We start from the raw sequence: 6,190 nt of genomic DNA, 5'->3' as shown, positions 1-6,190 counted from the left end.
GGTCTCACGAGAGAGGAGCAGAAGGGCAGAATCACCTCCCTTGACCTGCTGGCCACGCTTCTTTTTATGCAGCTCAGGATACAACTGGCTTTCTGGACTGCAAGTGCATATTGCCATCTCATGTCCAATTTTTCATCCACCAGTATCCCCAAGTCCTTCTCTGCAGGGCTGCTCTCATCACCCATTCTGTAATGATATTGGGGATTGCCCCGATCCAAGTGTAGAACCTTGCACATATTATCTAATCTGGTTGAGATCTTAAAAACTATTGTAAACAGTCCTATACCCCCAAGAAAAATATCAAGGCATGTCTCCAAAGAACCCCCAGAATGAAACTCTACCTTAATGGGCAAGGCTGTATGTGAGAAGATGCACCTATCTGTGGTGTTGCACGGCACTGAAAGAGCAGAGTAAGTCTCAATAGCTACACTGATATTTTCCTTAGAATTTATCCACTTTCCCAAGAGCATATGCCTAAAAAAACTAAGGCGGCTATAAGGTAGGAGAAGGCCTTTTACTAGTCTAGACTCACAAATATACCTGATGCATGCTCTTAAAAGGATTATGTTGATTTATCTAGGTAAAAAATAACTGTGTCCTTTCCCTACCGCCACCACACCTTCATGCTGTCTCTACAGCATTTTGTTTAATTCCTGTTGTGTCAGGGAAGAAACTGATCATCCACAGAGATCACAAAAGAATTTCCCTGTCTGCTGTACAGCACTGAACATTGAAATAGCTATTTGCATGGAAAGAACCATTATCAGCAAATATTTTAACAAAGAATGATGGAGTTGGTATTTTTCACATGAGTAATTCTTATACTTGTCCCATTGTCATCTGATTATGCCTGAGAAATGCCATTAGTCAATGGGACTTCCTGTGTGAATAAGGATAACTCTCATGAGAAGCTGAAGAATTAATTCCTGAATAGTTAATTTTAATATACAATGTGAGCATTTCAAATCACCTATTTACACAATTTTAATCTGAATAAAAAAGAAAATGTCACCTCAATACTAATACAACATTCCTGTAAATTATGCACATTTTTAAAGCTAATGAAGCTGTCATTATCTTATTAAAATTTGGCATAGCAGTTATTTTTAAGTTATCATCATGACTTTTAAAATATTTTGCAATTAAATGACTTTAATTCATTTGTTTGACTTGTAGGCTGTATGAAAACTATTTTTTTTATCGTGCCTATTAAGATGAATGATGGTATTATGTTTTATTACACATGCTCAATCACATTCAAAAATTTGGCTACCTTCATTTCCCACATCAATATGGATTGTTTCAATCCTGGTCTCAGTGAAATCAGAAACAAAATTTCAGTTGATTTCACTGGAAGCAGGTCTAAACAATGAATTTATGCTGCTGATAATAAACATAAAGTATTCTATTTAACACTACATTTTTCAATAATTTACTGGTATATATGGAACAAAATAGAATCATAGAATGGTTTGGGCTGGAAAGGACCTTAAAGATCACCTAGTTCCAACCTTCCTGCCATGGGCAGTGACACCTTCCACTAGACCAGGTTGCTCAAAGCCCCATCCAACCTGGCCTTGAACACTTCCAGGGAGGGAGCATCCACAACTTCTTTGGGCAACCTGTTCCAGTGCCTCACCACCCTCATAGTGAAGAACTTCTTCCTTACATCTAATCTAAATCTACCCTCTTTCAGTTTAAAACCATTACCCCTTGTCCTATCTCTACATGCCCTTGTAAAACATCCTTCTCCAGCTTTCTTGTAGGCCCCCTTTCGGTACTGGAAAGCTGCTATAAGGTCTCCCCAGAGCCTTCTCTTCTCCAGGCTGAACAACCCCAACTCTCTCAGCCTGTCTTCATAGGAGAGGTGCTCCAGCCCTCTGATCATCTTCATGGCCCTCCTCTGGACTTGCTCCAACAGGTCCATGTCCTTAATTATGCCCATAATCACAAAGAAATACACTGCTTTTAAGTTTAGATTTAGCTAGGTAAATATAGGTCAGGCTTTAACTAGTATAAAGAGACATACCTTCATTTGAAGACTTGATCTTCTCCCTTTATCTCAGTACACATTTGCTGCATTTCTAATCAGGAGTTCATAAACACAATGTGTATTGTTGCTGGGCACCATAATGAATGCAGTAAAATGTAATCACCCTGGTAAACCTGCTAATTAAAATTACACATGCTCACAAAATTGCCCTTTTACTTGCACATCCCTGGCATTCATTCTTGTTCCCTCTGTCCCAACACAGATGCCACCTGTATCAACCAGAATGTACCTATCCACGAACCAGGCGAGCCTTTTCTGTGACAGAAACGAGATGGCATCTACAAAGATTAGCTCGTGAAGCCAAAAGTTTTAATTGCTGCCAAACAAACTGTAGCATACAAAATACTTTGAGAAGTTCCTTCTGGGAGCTGTCTCAATGATTTTTTTCAAGCTAACAGGATTTATTCATGTGTGGAATGATTGAACTGGAGTATTGTCCAGTCTTTACCAGCCAGTGGTCTCATTGCAATTTCAGCAGCTTTGGTTATACGAAGTAAAGGAGAATGGTGGTTAACACAACAATCGTTAAGACCTGAGCTGTTATACAGATGCAATGGAAATCCTTTTAAAGGCGCTTTGAGCCAATTGGCCTTATGAAAATCAATCATACCAACACTGCAATCTGAACAATACCCGTCCTAAATGTTTCTATGCTGTGCACCTGTATTTACATATTTTAAAATATCTTCATAAATAATCAGTGCATGTTTTCCCCTTCCTTTATCAATAAGACCTGGAACTTCAACTTTGCCCACTGCCCAAATCTCCATGTTTTACTGAAATCGACTTGTTCTGGGATTGCAATTATGTCCTGCCCCAGCTGTGAATACTGTCTCTCCACTAATAGCAGGACAACCGCTTCAGTTCTGGGTACATCAACTGCTTTTCTGTTTTCTCCTCAAGCAGATGAGAAAGCAAAAGCTTGATGTCTCCACATCCCATTCTGAGGACTGTCTTAGAAACTTCCATTTCTTGCTTATGTCCACTGAACAAATAGTAAGCAGAAACAGCAATACCTACCATACAGAATAAAGTCAAGAGACCAACCAGTCTTCAAAAATGTCTAGGAAACCTGACCACAGAGTCCACAGTTCATGATTTTAAACTTATATGTCTTGCCTTGTAACTGTGTGTAAGCTGGGGAAAAAAAAAAACAAAAAACCCACCATGTTTGGATGCAATCTTTAACATATGAAACCATTGCAATAAATAATCAATGCCTGTTAAAGTGAATTGGATATGTTGTACATACATGAAAATTTTCAGTAAGTTATATGTTAACTGTGCATGGAACAATTAATCTGTAAACTCAGTTGTGATGTTGCAATTCATTAATCCACTATAGTTTCATGTAAATATCACATACAAGAAGTTTCTCAACTTCCAAGGGCAATGCCTGAAAAGAAAGAAAAAGAATCAACAATATTTACTTCTCAATTGACATTAAAATGAAAAGATAATTTTGCTTGCATACTGAAATCAAAGAATAAGGGCTGAGAACACAAAATAGCCAAAAGGAAAATGCTGTAAGTAATGTTCATTTGCATTAAGATACCATGGCCAGCTAATTTTTGATAGATGGCCCAGTTCCACACACTGCAGACAACACGAGTCTTTCTATCTGCAGTAGACACAGTTCTGATCAGGTAGTAACGGGCACTGAGAAGGAAATGCTGGCAAGGGGAAGGAGAGACCAACCACTGGGTTTTCTATTCAGAAGTCATGGGGAAGAAATACAATACCTCTGAAGAATGGCAAACTAGTAAAGGCAAACGAGCTTTCATTACCATTATAGCACCAACAGCAACAACTCTCTATTCCTTTCTAACAGAGGAGGGCAGGCTGCATGGATATCCAGACTTCGTGCTGTCTGGACACAACCTCCAAGACACTTCAGGGAGGAATAGAGGAACACAAAGTGTCAGCTGCATAATTTGGCCAGTCCCCTGTCCAAATGCTTTCTAACGAAATAAGGACCAAAAAACTTGGCACTGTCAGTGGTCAAGACCAAAACCCATGTCTAACCTTGGGAAGATCTGTCAGGAATTATTCATTTACTTAAGGCATACCTCTGCCACAGCCTTCCCAGGGGCTGTGCTTAGATCTTCCCACTCTAGACCACGCTGAGGCAGCTCAACAGTCACAGAGGTTTCCTACCTCAAGCAAATCCTCCGGAGCCAGGTCTGGTTTCCCCGCCAGGGTCTCCTCCAAGTGCTCCTGGGACCTGTTCCTTGCCTGGCAGGGTGACTCCCCGCTGCCTTCATCCCTCCACACTTGTGCCAGACATGGTGTGGGGCAGCCCAGAAAAGGAAAGTGCCCAAGAAATTGGGACCCAACTTCATGTCCCCTCCTCTGTGTCCCACCTGTGAAGCAGGTGCAGAGCTTCACCCATCCCAGGCATGCTGCAGAGGACCTGTCAGGTGGCTGTGGGACATTTACCACTTCCTAAGCCCATCTCCGCCTGGATGCACGGTCCCAAGGGTTGAGCTGTTCTCATAATCAGCGGACGCCCAAGCAGCTGCAGGGCCGCCTTGCAACATTTTCCAAAATGGTAGCCGCCAGCTGCACCGCAGCCTTCTGGTCCTTCCCCAGCAACTCCCACCAGGGCAATGTCGTTCCCTCCTCCAGGCTGGACTAAAAAAATAATATTTTGTTTCTGACTTTGTGCAGGACAAATGTTACAAATGCCAGGAAGAGAGAGGAGAGCCCTTAGCTTGCAGCAGCTATAGCAACTGCACCCTGCCTGGCTTAATCCAGTTCTGCCTGGAGCCCGTTAAAAAGACTCAAGCAGCAGGAATGATTCACAGCTCTCTTACTCAGCACAGTTTGCAATGCAGCTTCTCATCCTGCCCCAACAATTGCAACAGGGCACACACTGACGGGGAAACACCAACTCTGTCGTATAACAGCTGCCCCATACTGGGGGCGTGTGGGGTTATTTCCACCCCCTCCCCTTTTTTGTACCGTCATCTTCTTGCTCTCTTTCTGTATATGTATGTGGCTCAGGCAAAGACAGCTGACTCATTCAAACCATATCGACGTAAGTCTTGAGAGTACAGAAAAGCACTAACTAAAAAGAAAGTGAGACAAACCTAGCTCCTCTTTCTACAAAGTGAAGCTTATAAACACTTGGGTATGCGTCATATTTATAATTCTGTGCCTGTTGCAGGATAGCTAGATAGAAAAAACCCACAGTTAGTTTAATATAAAGTAGATTACTGGGGAAAGAGGAAGAGGGAGGGAATTTCTTTTAGATGATCACCATTTAATCTATGGCTGAAGATAACACAGATAACGTTAGGCTCTGCTATATCAAGACACTAAGTCATATTCCCATCCTATTTACAACAGGATAAATCAGCAGTAACTGCAAAGTCGAGTTCTACCAGTGTTGTGAGTTACAACAAAATTTCTCCCACTGGGATTTTACACACAAATTCATTTTGCTGGAGACAAATTTGGGAAAATATTGTATTCATCTCACAGTCAAGTGATGGATTAGACAGCCCCAAAGGATGTTCTGGCTCTGTTATGGTGCTGCTGTGCTGTTTGCTTTCAGATTTAGGCAGCTTCTTAGCAGAGACCTATGAGTGTCATTTGCTGCTACCAACACAGACAGCTGGAAATGGCCCCTGAATAATGGAGAGCTTTCAGTCACCAGAAAGAGTGTAGTAGCAATTCAAGATTAATGTGCAACTAAGTGAGAAAAAGGCCTGCAATTAATCAGATGCTTTAGTAATTCCTAAACAATTTTTCTTTGATTCTGTCAAGAATATATAAATGAAACTTTAAAAATACACTTAATTTTTTTTTCTTTGTAATGAGGATAAAAATTCTGCTGCTAAAACAGGAGACAGACTTGTCAGGAAAATTAAAATGCAGCTTTAAGGTGTGGTGATATTAGCTGTCTGCTATATCACCATCTATTTATTAGCACAGTAGCTGCCACTGGTTAAACTGAAGAAGAAAACAGTAAAAAACATTTGTTGATTTCATCACTCATTTAGTTATTTTGATAAGAACTCATCGAAATCACTGTCCAGTAACTGTGTCTACAGCAGGACTACATAGAGTCTTACGGGGATAATACTAGATTAGAAAACTGGTAGAAGTACTTTGCAGGCTTCATTCAGCTTA

The 6,190-nt window shown here is 40.9% G+C and overlaps 1 pseudogene; it reads right to left on the bottom strand.

The window, feature by feature from the left end:
- Nucleotides 1-2,179: 2,179 nt before the first annotated feature.
- Nucleotides 2,180-3,145, bottom strand: LOC127016092 (bifunctional heparan sulfate N-deacetylase/N-sulfotransferase 4-like; annotated as a pseudogene).
- Between the last annotated feature and the right edge of the window lie 3,045 nt (nucleotides 3,146-6,190).

The sequence above is a fragment of the Gymnogyps californianus genome, chromosome 4 (assembly GCF_018139145.2).
Source record: "Gymnogyps californianus isolate 813 chromosome 4, ASM1813914v2, whole genome shotgun sequence".
In the NCBI taxonomy this organism is placed as follows: domain Eukaryota; kingdom Metazoa; phylum Chordata; class Aves; order Accipitriformes; family Cathartidae; genus Gymnogyps; species Gymnogyps californianus.
Note: the sequence above shows the minus strand (reverse complement) of the source record. Positions and strands in the feature narration are given on the sequence as shown.